The 25,164-nt window shown below is 34.1% G+C and overlaps 1 long non-coding RNA gene across 2 annotated transcripts in view; it reads right to left on the bottom strand.

Moving 5' to 3' along the window:
* Positions 1-13,012: 13,012 nt before the first annotated feature.
* LOC129500850 (uncharacterized) overlaps positions 13,013-25,164 on the bottom strand; it is a 73,898-nt gene continuing 61,746 nt past the window's right edge. For both annotated transcript variants that reach the window (XR_008662609.1, XR_008662608.1), the window contains one exon: positions 13,013-13,127. This is a non-coding gene — a long non-coding RNA (uncharacterized LOC129500850). The remainder of the gene's footprint in view (positions 13,128-25,164) is intronic.

Raw genomic sequence — 25,164 nt, 5'->3', positions numbered from 1 at the left:
AGCTAAGCAGATGTAAAGTGATATCTCACCATGGTTTCAAATTAAATTTTCCTGATGATTAGTGATGTTGAGCATATTTTCATGTCTGTTTTTCGCCTGTATCTGCTTAGGAAAAATGTATACTCAGGTCCTCTGCTCATTTTTAAATGGATTATTTTATTGGTGTTGAGTTGTATAAGTTCTTTATATATTTTGGATATTAACTCCTTATCCATATATCATTTGGATATTAACTCCTTATCAGATATATCATTTCTTCTATTCAGTAGATTTTCTTTTTGTTTTATTGATGGTTTCCTTCATTATGCAAAAGCTTGTTATTTTGGTATAGTCCCAGTAGTTTAATTTTGGTTAAATACAAAGAACTAACTGGTGCTTACCAGAGGGGAGGTGGGTAGGGGGATGGGTGACATAGGTTTAAGGGGATTAAGAGTATACTTATTTTGATGAGCACTGAGAAGTATATGAAATTGTTGAATCCTTGTATTGTACACCTGAAGCTAATATAACACTGTTAATTATACTTGAATGAATAAAAACAAAAAAACCCAAAACACCAGACAGAATTATCAGGGCAGTGGGCCTCTACCATTTCCTTCTTCCACTGACAACCATGGAAGTCATGGGTAGAATGACCAGGACTTCCAGAAAAGGGAATTCCTTTCACACCATATTTAGTAGTAGATTTGAAGTGAAAGGTCTGTGGTAATTGTTTTACTCTGATGATGTTAGGGAGAGTGGATGGTTGTACAAACTCTCATAACCTCCCTGTTCTCTCTCATGTTCTCAAATTTGTTCGTTCTGACAATTCCACAACCCTGGTTAACTATCCAATTACTCTTCATTAAATCAAAGTAATTGAACATTACTGGAAAAGAAGTACACTAACTGGTTTCACTTAAATTCACAATATCTTTCAGATGGGCACTCAATACTGCCTTACAGTTCTATGAAATTTCCCTTTCTTTTAGGATTCGTAGAATGTGTTGTGATGAATCCCTTTCATCCTTCACTTTGGTAATTTATGCTCTTTCACCTTTTTTGTTGATCAGTCGAGCTGGGGCTTATCAATTTTGTTGACCTTTACAACGAACTATCGTTTCGCCTTGTTAAATATCCCTCCTATTTGTTTTCATTATCTATATTATAGCCTTATGTTAACCTATTTGGGGTTTACCTTGTTTTTTTTTTTTTTTCTGACTTAAGGAATCTCAGATCATTGAATTTTAGAGGTTCTCAAACCTTTTGTTCTAAAGATTAAATTGCATTTTTTAAAAACTGTGGACAACCTCAAAAAGCTTTAGTGAATTATATCTATGACTATTAATATTACATTCCACATAAAATTAAAACAAACGTTATAGTTAAAAATGGCAATAATAAACCTATTATACGTTAAAAAAGTGACATTTATGAAAAAATAACCATTTTCAAAAAAATATTAATGAGAAATGGAATTGCTTTAAATTTCTGCAAAACTATATATATATTGTCTAGCTTCATAGGAGACAGCTGGATTCTCATTCCTGTTTTTGTATTCAGTCTATTGAAATATACTGTTTTGGGGGATCCCTGGGTGGCGCAGCGGTTTGGCGCCTGCCTTTGGCCCAGGGCCCCATCCTGGAGACCCGGGATCGAGTCCCACATCGGGCTCCTGGTGCATGGAGCCTGCTTCTCCCTCTGCCTGTGTCTCTGCCTCTCTCTCTCTCTCTGTGACTATCATAAATAAATAAAAATTAAAAAAAAAGAAATATACTGTTTTGGTTGGAATTTATGAAGAAAATTCAGCCTCACACAAAATATATAGTTGGAAAGGGAAGGATTTATTTTAAAAGCTTTTTCAGATAAATGTGGATCTTCTCCTTAATACTATCCTAAAACTCAACAAATCGTAGTTTTTCAAAAGTTAGTTGTAGTGTAGAATCTGTGAAACCATGGCTATGAACTTTTCATACTCTCTCATATTAAAATCTCCTGATTTACCTTGAATTTGACTGGACCTTTAGATCTTTTGTGTGTTTGTGTGTGTGTGTGTGTGTGTGTGTGTGTGTGTATACATATATAGCATGTATATGTATATAGTAGTAACATGACGCATTGGTAATTAGAAGACTCAATTCATGGAGTTATGCAAATCTTCCAAAGATTAATACATTTCATTATACAATGTAAAAATCATTTGTTGGGATCCCTGGGTGGCGCAGCGGTTTGGCGCCTGCCTTTGGCCCAGGGCGCGATCCTGGAGACCCGGGATCGAATCCCACATCGGGCTCCCGGTGCATGGAGCCTGCTTCTCCCTCTGCCTATGTCTCTGCCTCTCTCTCTATCCCTCTCTCTGTGTGACTATCGTAAATAAATAAAAAAAAAATCATTTGTTAATATCACCACTGATTTCAGATTAGTTTTTCAACATCTGGTATTTGGAATTCATCAAATTCACTGTGGCACATAACTGGTTTCCCAACATTTTAAATTTTGTATGAAAGCTCAAATTCTTTTTACCGGTAACACATAGTGTCACTTGTTTTCCTTAAAATGACAAGCTCACTTCATTTATATTTGACAACATGCCTTCCAGAAACTCAAGTCTAATTAACCATTCCTTGTCTGTCAGTCATTATTTCAAGTAAGAACAATCCCATGAAAAATGTGGCTAGGTCATCTTACGACTCTAACAACTATACAGGTGCTTTTCCTCAAGACTGTCATTATACTTTGATATGTAGCTGAACTGCCTTATCTGTCACACAAAACAGTGAAAATCTGTGCACACCAGGGTTTAGATTTAATAAAATTAATATTTCTACTACTTTATTAATGATACTCTTACATAATAAACTGGCTTTTTTTTCCTTCACTGCTAGTCATGGTACAGAATATAATGGCCACTACTGGAGTTTGGTGCCATTGCCTTGATTTCTGCTAAGACACCAGCAATTATACCCACTATTGCTTTTGCACCATTAGTGCGAATGTAACAAGTTGAAAAAAGACAAATAATAGCATAGCATTATAATGAAAGTAGTTTTCCTAAAGTGTCTTTGATGCTCCCAGGTTTCTATGGACCATACTTTGACAATCTCTGGCCTACAGCAATAAGAATAGGTTCATATATACACATTCAATAATGCTTTTTTCTACTAAAAATTTATTCTTTAATAAGTAGCATATTATTTTATTGTTGGATTTTAATTCGGGGGATAACAATATGAGCAAGCAACAAATATCTAGAGAGAATTTAGGAACCTTTTCTTATAAGCCTTACTGGCTAATCTCTGTGTAAACTAACATTTTGTCTATGGTTATTTACATATGTACTTTTGGACAATAGATCCCCAAAGGTAAGCTTTTTATTAGCTATCTGCACTTATTATAATGACAGTAACTGCCCTACATTAAGCTATTGGTGTATGCCTGGCACTCTGCTAAGTACTTTATATTCACTAATTCATTTGACCCTCACAATTATGTTATGATGTGAGAATTATTATTTCTGTCAGACAGATGAATGCATGATAACCTCAGCAAGAATGTGCTGAGTGCATGAAGTCACTCATCTAAGGTTCCTCCCTCCTCCAATCGCCTTCTCTACCACCACTCCATGAATAGTAGAACCAAGGCTCAAACCTGGTTATCTATGAAGCCTACTCTTGCTACTTCTGGAATTCTGTTAGGTATTCTGATAGGACAAATGCTCTACATTCAATCCTTAACTTAGCTAATTAGTTCTGTAATTCAATTTTCTGTACTTTTGGAGGTGGAGAAAGGTATCTGAGTAGTTGCCATCTGAAAGATTCATTCCTCTCTAAGTGTCCCAAACTGATGTAAACCAACATTGTATCCATGACATAATCCCAAATAGAAAGAAAATTTCTTTAGTAACTGTATCTGCTCACCTTCCAGTTTACTTCTCTAATCATACCAACTGATTATGTGGTTTAGTAAACATTTAATAAAAATATTAAGGATTTTTAAAGCTGCATTTTGTTACTAGAAGTTCATTTCAAAATTTTAAATTAATCTTTCCCTTCTTTTTTTTTCTTTCATTAGTTTATCCATACTTTGCATGAGGAGTTTTGAAACTTTCTCAGATACTGGGAACACCACTGAAGGACATTTAGAACAGATATAGAAAATGTTTTTGTCAGAGGCCTAAACATACTTGGCGGTGTTGGGGGGAAATGCCATTAAAATTGTGTGTCCATTTGAACAAAATTGTTTGTCCATTGGACTTATACTTAAGGGTTCATAGGGAGAATTACTCAAAACATGCAAATAAAGATTTTATCCAAAAATACCTGAAAACATTTTAATAATATATTACATTTTTTTCTCTTCCCCTTATCCATGTGGGGAAAAAACTCCACATGCTATAATAAATACTTTGTCTTTTCTTCTTTCTTCTGATCAAAGTCTAAGACAGTTACAAAGAAATGCTCCTCCCCAAATAAAAGAGCACAATTCTCAAAGAAGAGAGCATAAATCTTGAGATCCTCATATCTCTTAGTAGGCTAAAATTTATTTGAAACATAATATGATAATGTGACTGAAAATTCAACCTACTAAAACTAGTGACACTCTAATATTCCTGAATACCTAACTGGCATTTGGCTGGTGCCTAGTTTCAATGGGGGAAAAAAATAAATAAATAACGAGTTCAATTTCCTTGATCGAGGCTTCACAAAGACTTAAGGTTTAAGTGTATTTCCTGCACATCTTTACTATGATATTTAATAAGCTAAAAATATAGTTCATTGTTGGGAAATAAACTAGGAAGAAGTCACATAAAAGCTGTTTGAAGTCTGGAAAATGTGGTACTTTTCAGCCCATCAGAGGAAAAGTGACAGTTTTTACTGCTCCATGAAAACTTCTGGTAGCTTAAGTCTGTTTCTTGTTATTTTGTCCCCATTATTTTTTTAAAGCATTTTCCTTTCCCCTTCTTTCCCTTTCTGAAACAAATTACTATAGACATTACCTGTCTTAAAACAGTTTTGCAGTCCTCATGCCATGGGGGTGTTAGGGGCTGACAAGATTCTGAAGTTTATGGCATAGCTTATTCTAAACATTCTTCATCAAGAAGGCATTTAAATCTTTAGCACTTTGAATATAAAGTATTGTGTTTCCTTCCTTGTGATTGATCACGTTCCTATTTGCCATTGAAAAGGTATATTGTTTTTTACTTGTCGGCCAAAAGAGAAAATCCCTGATTTATATGAGATTTATCTTATAGTTGTCATCGTGTTGGAAAATTTAAAGCCTATAGGTAAAATCAATGTGAACATAAATCAAACCCAAGTATTTTAAACAGGTTTGCTTTTTCAGGAGTATTAGTTTTTTAAGGGACATTGACTTAATGATGAATTAAAACAACTCTAATTTATAGATTTCCAATCTGTTTGTCAAAATCTCTCAGGCTGATCCTGCACTCCTTACTGGTCACTGTTTAATTTCTTTTAAGGTCATTAGTGGCCCTTCATGGGAGAGGCTTTATTTTTGTATAATATGTTTATATTTTCTACAGACCCTATTTTCTCAAGAGATTTGCATTTCCCTACAATTTTATAATTGTGTTAAGATTTACTCCTTAAACATTTTAATTTTTTTTTATCAAAAGGTTAAAATAAAATACCTGGCCAGAATTTAAACGCTTATAACCATTTAATTGACCCTACCCTAATCAACTTTTCTCTACTGTATAAATAAACACCCTCATTCTGCATTTCACTTTGATAATTAGGCATAAGGAGTCATTGATGGTTCTTGTAGGATGAAAGCAAGTATATTTAAAATCAATGAAAAACTTGCTTAGTTGTCCTGGAGAATATTTGGTTATCAACATTCACCAAGACATGTAATGCAACTAAACTTAAATATAACCAAAGTTATTTTAATAACATCTTTTTGTCTGAAGATAAATAACCATTGGGACACAGTCCTCTGATCAATAATTAGTCAATCAAAATCATTAAGATACAGAGCTTTCACTTACCTCAGAGAATGCATCAAAGATTTGTTTCCCTGGACAGGAAAGACTGAATTTTTACCAAAAATATAATATGCATTATTATTCTAAACATAAATTAAATTAACCCAAAATGGAAGAAAGATTTTAATTTTATGTTTTTTTTTAAAGATTTTATTTATTCATGAAAGACAGAGAGAGAGAGAAACAGAGAGAGAGAGAGACAGAGAGAGGCAAAGACACAGGCAGAGGGAGAAGCAGGCCCCATGCAGGGAGCCCGACGTGGGACTCCATCCTGGGTCTCCAGGATCATGCCCTGGGCTGAAGGCGGTGCTAAACCGCTGAGTCACCTGGGCTGCCCTTAATTTTATGTTTTAAAGTTACATGAGGATTAAGGAAATAAATAGGAAGAGACAAAAAAGTTATTACTTTATTCTGAATTCTGTATTTAACTTTCTATTGCCAATAAAACTACTCAAAAAATAGGCTTAATGGGAATCTAGGACTATATTAATGAAATTAGTTTTGTATGAGAGGTCAGACCATTCTGATATGACAGATATGCCAATAATATAGTGGCTTATAGTGGCTCAGACACAAGGAGGGTTTATTTCATCCTCATAATGGTTCAGCGGTAGATGGAAGCATCAGGGTAGGTAGATGGCTCTGCCCCAGTGGGTCCTCCAGGAACCCAAGTTTCTTTTATCTTGTTCTGTCACTTTCTAAGAGGTTGACCTTATGCATATGGGTAGAAGCTGGCTCATGGCTAAGTGCATTCTAGACAGTGTGTGTGGTCTAAGAGACCAAACACTTGGAGGTAAGAATGGGAATAATGACTGGGCCAATATGATATAGGAGTGTGTGGACATAGAGGGGTGTATGAATAGAAAGAGAAGGGGAAGTGGGAGATTATGAACCATTTTAGGAAAAAGTTTTAGAGCAGAACTCTAAACAGGATGATCTCATTAAGTAATGGACAGAGAAGACACTTTGCCACTTATCTTGAAGATTGACTCAATATAATCTTTGGGTCAAGATGTGATAGTATGGAAGATGAGATGTCTGGAGAGGAAGATAGTGACATTTGTGTGATAGTTTTGTGCATCATAAATCAGTAACTCATTATTAGTGATGTGCAATGGCATAAGGATGAGTAGCCACTTTTCAATCAGTCAGGTGCCATGTAGAATCCCACTGAGAAGGAAAGAGTGGCATGGATATATATATATAATATAATATAATATAATATAATATAATATAATATAATATAATATAATATATTTCCCATTGTTGAATTTCTGAGGGGCATGTTATTTTCTAGGGATCTAGAAGAAGAACTGAGTGAACAATGATCCTATAAAGTAGGGATTACCAAGCTTTTTTCTATGATGTGACAGATAGTGAATATTTTAGGATTTGTGTGCCACGCAGTTTCTGTCACAACCACTTGGTTCCTCCAGTGTAGAGCACATGTAGTCATAGGCAAAATATAAAGAAATGAGCACAGTTGTGTTCCAATAAAACTTTATTTACAAATAAAAAGTGGAGGGCTAGATTAGACCCCTAGGCAATACTTTACTGGCCTCTGTACTAAAGCAACAAAATGAAGAGTAACTAGGTAAATTAGGCAAAGAACTTTTGAATTGTAAGTTTGTAAAAGCTTATAAGTTGCACTCTACTAGATACAAACTATTTAGAGAGATGGGGAATGACAAAGGAATAGAATAAACAGTATTATTTACTAGGCAATGAAGAAGATACTGATGCCCTTAGAAAGTACAGATACTTTGGAATAAAAGATAATAAATGTTATTTTCACTATATATAAATATTATTTCCTCCCTAAATATTTTGACTCTAAAACAATACTGATAAACCAGCATAAGTTGTATGCAAAAATCTACAAAACATTAAAAATACATTTAAAATAATTTTAAAAAATGAACAAATGAATAGTTACTGAATACTTCATTCCAAGAGTTTCTTTCCTTCCTTCCTTTTCTTTCTTTTTCTTTTCTCCTTCCTTTCCTCCCTTCATTTCTTCTTTCTTTCTCTTTCTTTCTTTCTTTCTTCTTCTTTCTTTCTTTCTTTCTTTCTTTCTTCTTCTTTCTTCTTTCTTGTTTTCTTTTTTCCTTCCTTCCTTCCTTCCTTCCTTCCTTCCTTCCTTCCTTCCTCTTCCTTCCTTCCTTCCTTCCTTCCTTCCTTCCTTCCTTCCTTCCTTCCATCCTTCCTTCCTTCCTTCCTTCCCTCCCTCCTTCTTTCTTTCAATTAATTTAATCTGTCATCCCAAAAAGAACTCATCTGGCATAGATAAACTGATCTAAGTCTTATACCAGACTTTCAAATTATTTTCATAATATAAAAAGTTATATCAGGAAAATATATAGAATTTGCAATAGAATAACAACAGAAAATTATTATTCCTTCCAAAGGATTTTAAACACTAAATATTTTCATGTTTATACAACACTCTAGAGCTTGCAAAGAATATAAAATAAACACTATTTTTAAATACTACATTAGAAAAATGTTTCTTATATATCAATGCTTGAGGCCCAAACAATATTTTTTTGTGTAAGATGTAGCATCACCTCTTTTTCTCTCAGGTAATAAAGGTCATCAGAAATAATTGCCTTTACTACTTTGGAAATTGATGGTCAAATGAATAATAGCAGTTATCTCAATCAACATTTCACTCTAAGCTGAAAAGGGTAAAAAATTTTCCTTTTGTGAAAGAATATGCTTACCTGTAGGTCTGTAGAAACTGAAACTCCTGGGCAGTAGAGATCTTGGATCAGATTTGCCTCTTCTAACCAATGGCTTTGTGGTAAGCATCTCTCGCTGTACTAGTGTTATTATTTGTCATTAGTTAAGAACCAGTTTTGAGATCTTCAAAAAGTTGAATGGCATCCTGTGATGATGCCCTATACTTGAGGCACTTTACAGTTTATAAAATGTTTTAATCCAAATGATTGGTTTTCAGATTTCTGACCACCCATTAAGACAGGCAAGGCAAAGACTGTGGTTCTTACTTTCTAAAGGAGAAAATAAAGTCCAAGCAGTGGAGCAAATTGCAGTCCATAGCTCTTAAGAAAGAGCTGACACAAGGACAAAATCTCAAGTTTTTTGAGACTGCATATTTAGTCTACTTCTGTTTTAAGCCTGTGAACATTTGCACTTTAACATCTCCAAAGTCCATGCCTTCTTTTTACTTCCCACTGAGAACTTTGAGATGAACTTTATATAGTTAATGGGTAAAGAATATCATGACAACTAAACATATCAAAAAGCAAAACAGCAATTATACAAAGGCTACCATTACAAACACCTATTAGCCAAGAAATGAGAGTTCTTGGCCTTCTAACTGCATGTTAACTGTGTGTCCTTGGACAAATCAGACGACCCATCTGCACTCAGCTTCCTTATCTATTAGGTGAAATGATTGTGTAAGATCCCTCCTACACATACAACTCTGAAATATTAGTAAAGCAATCCACATTCTTTAAAAGAATCTTGCTATGTTGCTCTCTCTTAAGATTGTTGGAATGAACATCAGACTGCACTAGTACAGCTGCCAATTTTTTTTAACAGTTTGGACTGTGTAGCACTAACTTAAACCCACCTGTGGGAATAGAGTTGGAGGCAATACACCATCTCAGCTTGCACTGTTTGCATTTTCAAAACCACTAAGGGAAGTCGGGCCGAACCTAGTTTTGGAAAAATATAGAAACTCTATATCAAACTTGACAAGAAAGATAACTCTATGCCATATTAATGACTTTTGATCATATTAGTAATTTCCTATTGCGTTGTTTTGGGATTCAGTTATGTTGGCACAAAATAAAAAACAATATGGTTACAATTTAATTTAATCAATTAAGATTCTCCAACATGGGACACAGGTGCATGGTATTTGAATGTGTTTAACTAGTACCGTTTTAAAATTTACATAATTGACAAATTACAGGCTTGATTAGACTGACATCAATAGGCGTGTCTGGCTAATCTGCATTTTCTGAATCTCTCCTGGGAGCCATCTTCTGTGTCTTATCTTCTTTCATTTCCAGGCCTCGATTTTAGCTTGAGGAATTTACAAAGATAAAATAGTCTCACAATCAACAACATCAACTCCATGCCTCTTATTTCTTCTCTCCTCTTCTCCTATTTTTCTGAACTTTAACAAGATGATTATAAAGGACACACATTTCTCAAGAGTATCCAGCATTGCTGCCCACAAACATATCTTTGGATCCAGCAGACAGGCCTGTGGTCAGTGCCTTTTTCGCCTTCTCTTTATAAGGTAAGGTTATCCAGTTCAATTCAGAGGCTGCATGCTGAACTGCTATTTCTTTAATTCCAGAAAGTAGCTTGCCATCCAAACACATAATTAAAGAGGGTAAAAGCATGTGTTACAGAATGGTGATGCAATATTTCGGGGAAGAGTCTGTTGGTAAAATCAGTAACACACCCACCTAGCCACTACCATATTTGTCTAACAGAGGCTATTTTTCCTACTTTGTGAACATTTAAGGTCAAGACTATTAATTGTTTCTATAAATATAGTTTGTGTCCAAGATTTTTCCGTATCAAAATTAATCGCACATACCCTAATGAATACAAAACTATGTAGAATGCCAGAGGACTCATGTGTCAGTTTCCATGGTGTAAAGAACTTGCCAATGACCTTTATCAAGTTATTAAATCTCTCTTTGCTTTAGAATTCTGGACTGTAATCTGTAAAATGGAATGCGTAACTCCTACTTTGTTTTCAGGGAATCATAATTAAAAATTTTTTAAATGAATCTTAAGCCTTTTAGGAAAAAGGTTTCTACAAATGCATGGTATTTTCCCACTAATTAATTTACATTTGTCATCCTAGCAGTTAATTTCTTCTCCTATGTTTAAATTAGATTTTTAGAGATGTAAGTTTCCAAAGTACTTCATTTAAAGAAATGTCTTGACAATTTCTACTAAAAATCACTTTTCTTCTTAAAGTGTATCTGTTGAAATTTTAAAAGAACAATAAAGAGTGTTAATCAGAAACGGTCAAGAAACTTTTGCCTTCTTTGTAGTTTAATAGGGAGTACATTTTATTCCCTCAGCATCATTTTATTTATTGTTGAAACTAGAAGCAATTTTTTACCAAGGAACTTTTAAAACCAATTACTGATGTACACTTAAATTACTGTCTATCTTCCCTCTGCTCCCACATACAAAAGCTATGTATCCTTCCTGGAAAGTATAGTATAAGGAGGGGAAATTAGAAATATAGAAAAAAAACACAAATATTTCATGCACTTCTAATTGCAGGGTTACATTAGTATTACTAAAAAACTTTATTTTCAATGATGACTCCAAAGGAAAGCAAACCCAGGAGCGGATGAGTAATAATTAACATCTAATTGGAAAGTTTTGTGTATGTTACTTTTTAAGAAAATTTGGAAGACTTTTCTGTACTGATCTTTCTGGTAAAGGAGCCCTGAGAGAAGGCAGGAATGTGATGTGCTGATCCTTCACACCGTCTGTAGCTATACACACCCCCGACCCTTTGAGAATATAACTCTGGGAAGAACAGTTTGAATCATACCACCTCCTTCCATGTCTATAGTGTTTCAAGAAGTCAAAGTAGTTTTAAAACAAATCTTGGGAGAATTAAGACCATCTAAACTTATTTTTCTAGACTTTTCTACACGTTTACCAGGATGAACTCCCAGCAGACTTGTCTTTTCTGAAAAGAATAGAACTTGTCATCTGCTGACAGAAGCTGAAGGACAGGCTTACACACCCTTTCTCTGAGTCTGTATAGAGAAATTGTAGTTGAGAATTAATAACATTCACATGATTCTGTTCAAGTTCCTTTGGAAACTGTAAAAATGGATATTGGGCATTTCTGTGTGAAAATCACCTTTGACATGTCACTGATATGAAAGACATGGTTAGAAAGGAGAAAAGGACCCTGGGGGTGGGTTGGAGGGGGGAAGAAGGAATTACATGGCTGATGAACCATTTCAGAAAAACCAGTTTCCCCAAGGAGCATCTTAACTTTTTATTTTATTTTGCCTATGTAAATAGAGCCTCCACAAGCTTTTTTTCTTCTTTCTCCTCTTTCTCCCCTCTGGAATGAAATTCTCATTTTTCTGTGGCTGCATTTCTGAATGTAGCAATTTCGAAATTTATTTTATATTCAATTTACTCAACTTATTATATAGGTCTTATTTATCTGTATTTTTATTTTGGTAAATGTGAGGTCAACCATAATAAGATTCAAGGACAGGTATAATGGAGGGGCAACTTATCAACATTTAACCATCTTCAAAAAAGAGAACTTCCTAAAAGCATTCCTTTCATTGCCCTCATCTGGCATGTTTCTTTTTGTTAGGATCAAAGATTTGACAGAGATGAAAGACCTTCAACTTTACACAGAAATATATATCAACCAGGAAGAACTCCTTAAGTGGAAACATTCCTACAACAGTTTCCTTTATTTCCATCTCTTTATCTAATAAATTTTCTCAGACACCTTAAAAATGGAATGGAAGAAAGGAAATATTCTTTGTAGGCAATTTAGATTATGGCTGCATTCAACAAGCAGATTGAGAAAATATAGTCAGCATAGCTACTTTTTAAAAATTTGCAAATTTGGGTCTTGTAGACCAGAAATTCAGATGACTAGGAAATACTCCATTGTTATTAAGATATTTGGTACCATATTGAAATAAAACCGGCATAACTTATTGGTCAGACAATTAGTAGAAAGGTACAATTGAAAGTTGCTTTAGGCTTCCTTAATGTTCCCAATGATCCCTCTGTACCACTGAGGACAAGCCACGTCCAAATCATTTCTAATTCTGATCTTTTATTTTTTTCAGACATATGAGTAGTTCTGTAACCTATAGAAGAAGACGTGCATATTATTAGTATCTTATTTGCAGGGAACAGTTACAAATTCATATTTGTTTTGTCTTATTATGAAATTTTTATTTTTAGCATAAAAACCAGCACATAAAGATACAGAAGAGAAGAAATTAAATTTGCTTACAAGCCCCTTTTCTCCACCACTCAGAAATAGTCATCTCCTGCTGCCCTGGAGTGGTGGGAGATTCAAGTGAAGCTGGGATTGGAGTATATGTCCATGGGAGGACTGGAGATCAGGCCTTGAATCTTCCTAGGAGACAAGATATTCAAATAGAAACCTATTAAGGTGTAGAGTATATATGTCAAACTAAAAAACAATCTGTGCAGCAAAGGAAATAATGAACAAAATGAAAAGGCAGATCATAGAATGGAAGAAAATATTTGCAAATCACTTATCCAGTAAGGGATTAATATCCAAATATATAAAGGACTCATACAACACAGTAGTAAAAACCCAAATAACCTGATTAAAAAATGAGCGGAAGACTTGAATAGATATTTTTCCAAAGAAGACACAGTGAAAAGGTGCTCAGCATCACAAATCATGAGGCAAATGCAAATCAAAGCCACAGTGAAATATCACCTCAGGTGTGTTAGGATGGCTATTATCAAAAGGTCAAAAAACAGCAGGTGTTGGTAAAGATGTGAAGAAATGGGAACTTTTATATACTGTCAATGGAAATGTAAATTATTACGGGCATTATGGAAACAGTATGGAGCTTCCTCAAGAAAGTAAAACTGCCATATGATCTAGCAAGCCGACTTCTGGGTGTATATCCAAAGAAGATAAAATCACTATCTCAAAGTTCACTGCAACATTATTAATATTAGCCAAGATTCAGAAACAACCTAAGTGTCTGATGATGAGTTAATGGATAAAGAAAATGTGGTGTATGTGTGTATAATATGTATATATTGTATGCATATATAATGAAATACCATTCAGCCTTTAAAAAGAAGGATATTTTGCCATTTGCAAGAACATAGATGAACTTAAAGGAAATACATCAAGCAAAATAAGCTAGACAAGAAAGATATATACCATATGATCTCACTTACATGTAGAGTCTAATAAAAAGTAAGACTTCTAGAACCAGAGTAGAATTCTGGTTACAAAAAAAAAAAAAAAAAAAGAAAAGAAAAGAAAAGAAAGAAAAAAAAGAAAAAAAGAATTCTGGTTACCATGGGCTGGGGGTGGAGGAATTGGGAATTGGAGAGATGTTGGTCAAAGGGTACAAACTTTTAGTTAGGATGAGTAAGTTCTGGAGACCTAAGGTACAGCATAGTAGCTACAATGAATAGTAATATGTTGTATACTTGAAATTTGGTAAGAGGGTTCTCATTGTGGGGGTGGGGGTAGGGGGAAGAGTAACTGTGAGGAGATGGGTATATGAATATGTTAATTACACTGATTATGGTAATCATTTCACAGTTATACGCATACCAGAACTTTATGTTGTTCGCCTTAAATATACACAACTTATGTCAATCATGGCTCAGTAAAACTTGGGAGAAAAGCCTCTTCTCCAAAGGTTTTACCTTAACAGATAAAACTTAAAAATAAAACATTTTCATAGGAAACTTCTATGTGTCTGTCTGGTCTTGGGAGCCTCACCTGAGGGAAATAAAAATCCTGGGCTTTTTTCCCATGAATTTGAGGTTTAAGATCCCTCAAAAGAGAAATCAACTGAAAAAATTAATATTTGTTTGCATCATTTGGCAGAAGCAAATGTCCTACCCATTTTGGAAGGAGTCTCCCTTTATAGAGTTGTTATCAAGAATTTTTGATATTAGGAAAATGAGGTGTGAGATAATATAAAAATGTATGTTTAGAATGACTAAGTACCAGAATAAGGAATCAAAACATAAAGAGAACAATAGCAAACTATGAAAAAGAATAGACTCATTTGAGAAAGAACAAAATAGAAATTCTAGAAATGTTTCCTTTGTTTCCCAGAGACCTCTTAATATCAGAGACCTCAAGGTTTAGCTCAGTTCTCTTCTGTATTCCCTCATTGTCTTTTTTTTTAAAGAAAAATTATTACTGTAGTTGACATGCAATGTTATATTACTTTCAGGTGTACAGCATAGTGATTCAACAATTTTATACATTAAAAAGGGCTTACTTACTACAGTGTCTGTTGCCATACAATGTTATTAAAATATTATTGACTATATTCCCCATGCTGTACTTTTTATCTCCATGACTTATTTATTTTATAATTGGAATTTTGTACCTCTATCCCCTTTACCAATTTTGCTCATCCTCCATTTCCTCCCCCTCTGGTAATGACCAGTTTGGTCTCTGTATTTATGAGTCTTTCTGGCTTTGTTTGCTCATTTGAGGGTTTTTAAAAATTTATGACTCCACATATGGGTGAAATCATATGGTAATTATCTTTCTCTGACTTATTTCATTTAGTACATAACCCCCTAGGTACATCTATGTTTGTCATAAATGACAAGAACGTCTTTTTTTTATGGCTGAGTAATATTCCACTGTACATATATACCACATCTTTATTCATTCATCTATTGATGGACACTTAGGCTGCTTCTATATCTTGACTACTATAAATAATGTTGTAGTAAATATAGGCATGCACATATCTTTTCAAATTAGTGTTTTCATTTTCTGTGGATAAACAGTAGTGAAGTTACTGGATGATACGGTATTCCTATTTTTTTAATTTTTTGATCAAACTTCATACTATTTTCCACAGTGGCTATGCCAATTTACATTCCCACCAACAGTGCACAAGAGTTCCCTTTTCTCTGCATCCTCTCCAACATTTGTTATTTCTTGTCTTTTTGATACTAGCCATTCTGACAGGGGTGAGGTGATATCTCATTGTAGTTTTGATTTGCATTTTCCTGATGATGAGTGATGTTAAACACCTTTCCATGTGTCTGTTTTTTGTCTGTGTGTTTTTGGAAAAATGTCTGTTTGGATTCTCTGCCCATCTTTAATCAGATTATTTAGGCTATTTTGGTGTTGAGTTGTGTAAGATCTTTATATATTTTGGATACTGACTCCTTATTATAAATATGGTTTGCAAATATCTTCTCCCATTCAGTAGATTGTCTTTTTGTTTTGTTGATGGTTTCCTTTCCTGTGAAAGCCCTTTTTATTTTGGTGTATTCCCAATTTGTTTTTGTTTCTCTTGCCGGAGGAGACATATCAAGGAAAATGTTAATATTGATGTCTAAGAGATTACTGCCTGTGTTCTCTTTTAGGAGTTTCATGATTTCAGATCTGACACCTTGCAGTCTTAATGATCTCTGTAACCTAAACTTCAGATTCCTTCAATACCTCAATTTGAATATTTAATAGAAATCTCAAATTTAATATGTCCATAACTGAACCAGATCTTATTCCCAAATCCGTTTCACCCACAAATATCCCTATCTCAGTTAATAGTTCTATCCTTCCTCTCCTTTGGTCACATCTACATCATGGACCTGTTATTGTTAAATCCTAGTTGGCTCTACTCAGGATATATTTAAAATTGTGCCACTTCTCACCACCTTTATTGCTCTCACTATATTCTAAGCCCCTACCATCCTGCCTCTCCTAGATTACTGTTCTCCTGGATTCCATCCTTGAGTCATATAGATTGGACTCAACGTAGTGGTCAGAAGTAAACTAGATTCTGTTGTTTTTGCTCAGAATCTTCGATTGTCTGCCCATCTCACTCAGAGTAAAATCCAAAGTTCTTAAAAGTTCCCACAAAGTTTGGCTAGTTCTGCACAACTACCACCCTCCCTAACTCCCCCCTGCCCTGCCCCCCCATTAATTTCTCATCTCATCCTTGTTTCCTTACTCCCTCTGCTGAAGCCATGCTGGTCTCCTCACTGTTCCTCAGAATTCTGGGTCTTGGGTTAGCTATTTCATTTACCTGGAATCTCCTCCCCTAAGGATCCTCACAGCTCCTCTCTCACCTTTTTTCAGATCTTAGCTAAAACATCAGCCCCTCTGAGAGCCCTTTCATGACCACCCTGTTTAAAATTGCTCCCCCTTCCCTATACTCCATAGCCCTTGATCTTTATTTTTCTTTTGGAAATTAGTCCAACTACAGTTGGACTATATAGTCCATAACTATAACTATAGTCTACTATAATTTACTGATGTGTTTCTTGTCTCCCCAAACAGAATACAAGCTCCAGGTGGGTGTAGCTTTTGTATGCTTTGTTCACTGCTAATGAGATTAAAAAATAAACTTTGATGAGCTTGTCGCTATTGATCTAAATTGCATGTTGTTTTAGGATTCTTGAGAAGAGAACAGACTATTTTAAGTAGAGTTTCTTTTCTTTTTTTCTTTTAGAGCAGTTTTTTTTAAAGATTTTATTTGTTTATTCATGAGAGAGAGAGAGGCAGAGACACAGGCAGAGGGAGAAGCAGGCTCCATGCAGGGAGCCTGATGTGGGACTCGATCCCGGGACTCCAGGGTCACGCTGTGAGTCAAAGGCAGACACTCAACCGCTGAGCCACCCAGGCATCCCTTAAGTAGAGTTTCTTCCCTAACCAGAGTTGGGCTGTGAAAAAAAATAAAAAAAAAATACTATCTAAAGGGTGATGAGAAAAGGTTGAATATTTTAAAGCAGAGAACTGCAGCAGAGGGCTTTATTGGTAAAGGTGGAAATACTGGTAATAGTTGTCACTTTGAGTTAGAAGATGACAAGTTTGTTCTTTATTTTGTAAGTAGTGTCTTTTTAAATATTTAACACAAAATGTCTTTTAAGTGCGGCAACTGGGTGGCTCAGTGGTTGGGCATTTGCCTTTGGCTCAGGTTGTGATCCTGGGGTCCTGGGATCAAGTTCTGCATCAGACTCCCCACAGGGAGTCTGCTTCTTCCTCTGCCTATGCCTCTGCTTCTCTCTCTGTGTCTGTCATAAATAAATAAATAAAATGTTTTTTAAAATGTCTGTAAGCAATTTGACTTTAGATATGCAGTTTGGTTTAGATTGAAAAATTTTCTCTTTTGATTACTCTCAGATTAGTTATAAAATATTCTCAAGTTTAAAGGTAGTATTATAAAAAATTTTTAATTTATGCATTTTATAAAAACATTCAGACACTAGTGACTTTAGGAAAAATGAGTCTCTCCCAATTCCTTCAAAACTAAGCTTTAAACACTTTCAGTTTAGTTTTTCCCTTGTCTGTTGTGAAATGCTTTTTATCACAGGAAAAAGTGATAAAAATCTGATAGATTTTTGCTGAGAATATACTTATTCTTAATTGTAAAAAGGGAAAAGTTAAAGAAACAAAGAAATTTCTTTTGCGGGAGAGTTTAAGTTGGGAATTTAAAATGTAAAGGCTTTATTGTTCTTCTGTTGATCTTTTTTATTTCAAAATATAGTCTTTGATTTTGTGCCAAAATACTTCTATTTTTGCTTTACTAAGAAGTTGCCTGATGGATGATGATATTGTCCATACTCGGGCTAGTGATCCGTCTCGACATTGTCCTGGTGAATTTTATACAAATAATTTTACAAAGGTTTATTTTGTTTCTTACCACCTCCCATGGGAACTTGGGTTTGGCAGCCTTCTATTAGTGATTATAATATTTAGCTTGAGTTGAATCAGCATGCAGGCTGTGATGTATTCTATTTAAAAATCCATTTGTGAGGCATTAGCAGAAAGTTTATGAGTATTGTAATACTGTTTAATGGAAGGTAGGAGTATCTTTAGCTGTGTGAATAAATAGAATTTGATTAGATTTCAAAAAGTGGTTTAAGGTTCATGATTTTCTTATATATTTGAAAAGGCAACCAATATTTTAGTATTAAAAAAACCTCAGGTGTTAACTTTTAAAAACAAGTTAGAGATATATTCTTATGAGTTAAACTTACATAAGGCAGAAATTTATCCTGAAATGGGTCAAAGTTCTTTCTGCATTTTTTTTTCTTGGCTTGCCTCTGTGCTTCTGTCTTCTAAATATCAGTGGCTCAAGACTCAGTCCAGTGGTCTCTTCTCTTATTTAGTTATACACATTCCTTTCTTCTCTTATCCATTCTCAAGACATTAAATCATATCCATGTACTGATGACCCCCACATTTTTATCTCCCATCCAGAACTCTCTTTTGAGCCCAGAAACATATGTCCATTGACCTATATGCAATTACACCTTAAGATATCTCATAGGCCTATTAACCTCAATATATCCAGAACTTAGTTCCTAATATTCAATACTCCTCACCTGCAGTTCAGTTCCTTCTATAGTCTTCCAACTCATTGTATCCAGATATCCCACTTTTGCCTTTCTTACAATAATTAATAATAGCATGCTCTTTAACTTTCAAAATACCTTAAGTTTTGAAAGTGATGATATATATAGGCTCCCATTAGTCCATTAGTTAATCATAATGGTTTCCCAAGTTGCTTAGACACCCAAGGGATATCTATACTGCCGTTCTTTCTTCCATATTTCTCTTGCAGTTCATCAGCAAATCCTGTGGGCCTTACTGTAAAAAATATATAGAATTAAACCCACTTCTCACACGTCCATTGTTGCCACACTGACAAGCTAGCATCATCTGTTATCTGGGTGATTATAATAGCCTCCTAGCTGGCCTTGCCAGCATCTAGAGTTTCCTATTAAAATGTGTGTCAGATGATGTTACTACTCTGCTCCAGAGCCTCAGCTAAGTGACTAAGTTCTCATTACCTTTTGCTAGACTTCCTGATGTCAACATTTTACATCCTGCTTGGATTTAGGAGATGTAATCCACTGTCTCAACTAAATTCCCCATTGCTATATACCTCCTAACCTCTTCAGAACAGCTGCGACCTCTATCTTGCTCACTTGCCAAAACCAAAACCTGTTACTTCATTCCTGGTCACCAAGGCTATCAGACTGGACTTTGGTTCCTTATGTTGTATCCGTAGCGGTGTCTACCCTCTTGCTTTGCTCTTGCTTGCCCCAGCCAAGTTAAGTAGGCTGTGAATGGCCCTAATAGTTCCCAGTGTGCTCTGTCTTGCTTTAAGTAATGGGCCAGATCCATGTGGTTGCTTAATTAAGAACATCAACACATTCAAGTAAAGAAAAAAGCCAAGTCCATTAGAAAGGTGGACTAGTTTGATTACTAATACTAGTTATGTTCATGATATTTTTCTCAAATGTATCTATTGCCATATTACTTGTCCTTTGATTTGAAAAACATATGTAGATTTACGTTTAGAATTCACACTATGATTTTGTTATTTTCAAACACCAAGATTCCCTTTTAGGTAAATATTTCTTGAGATGGTTGAATTTCCACAAAGACTTGAAAGAAATTTATAAAGCTAACTTGGGAAGAAATACACAAATATTTCATCAGAATGGTCCAAGAGAAATCGAGTCCTATAAAAATGATAATAGGTAGTTTTTTAGCATCTGAATTTTTTATTCAAGCTCTTTACCCAACAGAATTTTTATGATGGTTTCTGCAAGAATTGATGTCATGTGCCTTTATTCTTAACCATGTCCAATTCTTATTCTAATATTCAAAATGAAACAAGAAGTGGAAAGATTTAGATATGCTTTTGTTTCTAGACAATTATTTACTAGAATGCAAGTGCCTCAGTCACTGGCATTTTTGTTTTGTATCTTGCTAAATATCTTAAAATTAATTACATCATAAAATCTATCTGAATAGATTATTTACACATAATGTTTCTAAATATATATTAGTAGAGCTATCTGACTAAACTTAGATTTCTTCAAAATCACAATGCCAAAACTCTTTTTATTCTCCTTTGGGAAGTACTGAAGTTTATATTTTGTACTATCCTATGAATTAACCTGCATGGAAATACAAAATTACACTAAATGACTGCATATTTAAATGAAATAATCACTCTCTTAAACGCTTTGTTAAAGTGAGAAATTTATAAAGGTTTAAAAATACACCTAGAAAATCTTACAGTAACAGGTCATAATCCTCATTCTTGCGTTAATTCTTCCTGAAATTTAAACTCCTCATGCTTCCATTTAAGTATAGAATCTGCCCTTAGAAACTTATTGAGTCACTACTAGGTATCTTTTGTTTTCATCCCAAGTAGCTTAGTGCAATTAAGCCTTTCTCTTTTACATTTATTTTCCAGTTTTAAATTCTATTGTTAGTTTACTTTTGGGTCAGATATTTCCCACATCATTTGCTGTCACAAACACTTTTTTGTGGACCAGGTTAGAAAAAAATATTATATATAATATAATAATTATACATATTATACACTTAATATATGTAATATAGTATATGTGTATGTGCACCATTATGTAATCCTCTTTAAACTATGAAATCAAGTAATTTTGGTTTTGGTTATTACCCTATGAGTTTTTAGTTTTTATTTATTTGCATATAAACTCCTAAAGTCTTTTCCACACAAAGTCTATGGACCCTGAAGAGTCTACATATTACCCCTAAAATGTTAGGTTTGTGTTTTAATATTTGAATATTTTGTATTTTCATATATACATTAGGCATATTCTGGATCATTAGGATGAGCTGATTATACCCAGGCACTGCCACAGATTTCAGCACTTACTTTATTGCTAAATGAGAACTAAGCACTAGAACCTAATCCTTAGTTTTATGTTTGTATGAACTACAATAAAATTTCATGTTTTTATGAAATACAATACAATAAGGTAATATTATAGAAACATTTTAAGTCAATGTTGAAGGTCCATGAAAAATCATAAAATCAATGCTGTTCACAATTTTAAGTGTTTTGAGAAAGACAATGTCTTCAAAGTTCTTAGTTAATTTTTGAAAATATTCAGTTGAATGAATGAGTGAAGTATTGAACAAATACAGGAATGAATGATACTTCTTTAAATGCTTTTAATAAATTAATGCAAAAATAGTTTTAAGTTGTTTCTGGTCCAATTGCTTATTGTTATTTTTCAAGGACTAATTTATACTTTATTTTATTTAATTGTTTCTCTTTGTAGTTTATTAAGTTTACTTCAGTCTTCAAATATTTTTATTTTTATTTTTTTAAAGATTTTATTTATTTATTCATGATAGTCACACACACACACACAGAGAGGCAGAGACACAGGCAGAGGGAGAAACAGGCTCCACGCAGGGAGCCTGACGTGGGACTCGATCCTGGGTTTCCAGGATCGCGCCCTGCTCCAAAGGCAGGTGCCAACCCGCTGCGCCACCCAGGGATCGCCTCAGTCTTCAAATATTTTTAATTTAACCATTTGTTTTGAGATAATTATAGATTTGTATGCAGTTGCAAGAAGAGATTCCACAGGGGCACCTGGGTGGCTCAGCTAGTTAAAACATCTGACTCTTGACTTTGGCTCAGTCATAATCTCAGAGTCCTGGGATGAAGCCCCATGTGAGGCTTCCTGCTCAGTGGAGAGTCTGCTTGTCTCCCTCTCTCACTGCCCTTCCCCCTGTTCTCTATTTCTCTCAAGTAAAGAAATCTTAAAAGAGAGAAAGAGAGAGAGAGAGAGAGAGAGAGAGAGAGGCAGAGAGAGATCCTGTGTACTTTTTACTGTGTTTTCCAATTGTAACATACTACAAAACTATAGTACTGTATTATAACCAAGATATTGACATCAATACAATCAAGATGCAAAAAATGGCAGCAAAAGGATTCCTTATGTTGCCCTTCAATAGCCACACTCACTTCTCTAGTTCCTGTACCCACCAATCTCTACAATTTTGTCATCTCACGGATGTCACTTTTTTGAAATAGTCTTTTCCTATTTATTAAATTCTCTGAATATTCATCCAGGCTCTTGTGTAAAAAGTTCTTTTTCTGCAAATCAAAACACAATGAGATATCACCTCACACCTGTTAGAATGGCTAAAATCCCAAACAAAAGAAACAAGTGTTGATGAGGGTGTGGAGATAAAGGAACCTTCATGCACTATTGGTAGGAATAGAAGCTGGTGCAGCCACTGTGGAAAAAAGTATGAAGTTTCCTCAAAGAATTAAAAATAGAACTACCATATGATCCAGTAATTCCACTACTGGGCATTTACCCAAAGAATATGAAAACACTAAAGCAAAAAAAAAATTTGCACCCCTATGGTTATTGCAGCATTATTTACAATAGCCAAATTATGCAAGGAGCCCAAGTGTCCATCAATAGATGAATGAGTAAAGAAGATGTGATATATATGTACAGTGGAATGTTACTCAGCCATTTAAAAAAAAAGAATGAAATCTTGTCATTTGCAACAACATGAATGGATTTAGAGAGTATAGTGTTGAGTATATATACTAGAGTATATATATATATATACTCTAGTATATATATATATATAATCTATAGAGTGAAAGAAATCAGACAGAAAGATAAATACCATATGATTCCACTCATATGTGGAATTTAAGAAACAAAAAATGGAAAAAACATATGAAACAAAAAACAGACTCTTTAAAAAAAACCAGACTCTTTAACTGTAGAGAATAAATGAATTATTAGCAGAGGTGAGGTAAGTGGGGGATGTGTGAGGAAGTAGGTGATGGGGATTAAGGACTACACTTATCTTGAGCACTGAGTAATGTATGGAATTGTTGAATCAGTATATTGTACACCTGAAATTACTATAACATTGTATGTTAACTCTTTGAATTAAAAAAAGTTCTTTTTATAGCTGTGTATTATTCCATGTTTCACATACCATAGCAAAATCATTAGTCTGTTGATGGGATATTTGGACAATTTCTACTTGTTGGGTATTACATATTAAGTTTCTAGGAACATTCGCATGCAGGTTTTTGTGTGAACCTATATTTTCATTTTTCTTTTTTTTTATATTTTCATTTTTCTAAGATAAATAACCAGAAGTACAATTGTTAGCTTGATTAGTAGTTCCATATTTATTTCTTAAAAACTTTTTTAAACAACCTGTCAAACTGTTTTTCTGAGTAGCCATACCGTTTTACATTTCCAACAACAACGTACAGTAATTCAGTTTCTCCACATATTTGTCAGCATTTGGTGTTATCACTATATAAAATTATAATCATTTTGCTAAGTGTATAGTGATATCTCTTTGTGGTTTTAATTTACATTTTCCTAATGAGGAATGATACTAAACATCTTTTAATGTATTTATTGACTTTGTATCTTTTTTGGTGAAATATCTGTTTAATTTTTTTGTTCATTTCCTATTTGAATTATTCTTATTTTACCTGCTGGATTTTGAGGGCTCTTTGTATATTGTAGATACTTGTTGTGTTATATATGTGGTTTTTAAATATTTTGTCCTACTCTGTAATTAAGCTTTTTATAATCTTAACAGGGTCTTTCACAGATCAAATATTTTTGAATTTGATGAAAGCCATTTATTTTTTTCTTTTTAGACTTGGTGTGACATTTGGATAGAGGTTTTGTTTCTGCTTGTCCAGCACCATTTATTGAAAAGGTCATCCTTCTTTTATTGATGGGTGAAATGGATGAAGATGATCAAAAGGTGTAAGCTTCTTTGATTTTATTTCATCATTGATTTTAGTTTTAAGCATATACATCCTACAGTTTTGTTAAATTTACACTTAAGCATTAAAATTTTTGAATGATTATAAATGGTATTGCATTCAAAATTTTAGTGTCCTCTACTTTATTACTACTATATAGAAATAAACTTGATTTTTGTGTGCTTATCTTGTATCCTAAAATCTTGCCGAACACATTTATTTGTTCTAGAAGGCATTTTGTGTGTTCTTGGGATCTTTTATGTAAATAATGATATCATCAACCTGTACAGTCTGTTTTATTTCTTGCTTTCCAAGTTGTCTGATTTTTATTTCCTTTTCTTGCATTATTGAATGGATAGAACTTCCAGTACTGTGTAGAATAAAAGCCATGAGAGTAGACATCTTTTATTGAATTTAAGTCTATTTCTCTTTTTAGTTTATTGAGTTCACTTCAAACTTCAAATTGTTTTAATCTGTAAGGGTTCTAACCAGTGATCTCCATTACACTTGTGTGTTAACATGCATAAAAGGCTGCCCATTTGTAAAATGAACAAACATTTCTTCTATTCCTTTTTTTTTTAATTTGTAACATTTTAATTCTGGTCATTTTCTTTCTGATTATACACTATTCTTTTTTTAATAATAAATTTATTTTTTTTGGTGTTCAATACAGAATAACACCCAGTGCTCATCCCCGTCAAGTGCCCCCCTCAGTGCCCATCACCCATTCACCCCCACCCCCCTCCCTCCTCCCCTTCCACCACCCCTAGTTCATTTCCCAGAGTTAGGAGTCTTTATATTCTGTCTCCCTTTCTGATATTTCCCACACATTTCTTCTCCCTTCCCTTCTATTCC

Source organism: Nyctereutes procyonoides, unplaced genomic scaffold (genome assembly GCF_905146905.1).
Source record: "Nyctereutes procyonoides isolate TBG_1078 unplaced genomic scaffold, NYPRO_anot_genome, whole genome shotgun sequence".
NCBI classification, from domain to species: Eukaryota; Metazoa; Chordata; class Mammalia; order Carnivora; family Canidae; genus Nyctereutes; species Nyctereutes procyonoides.
Note: the sequence above shows the minus strand (reverse complement) of the source record. Positions and strands in the feature narration are given on the sequence as shown.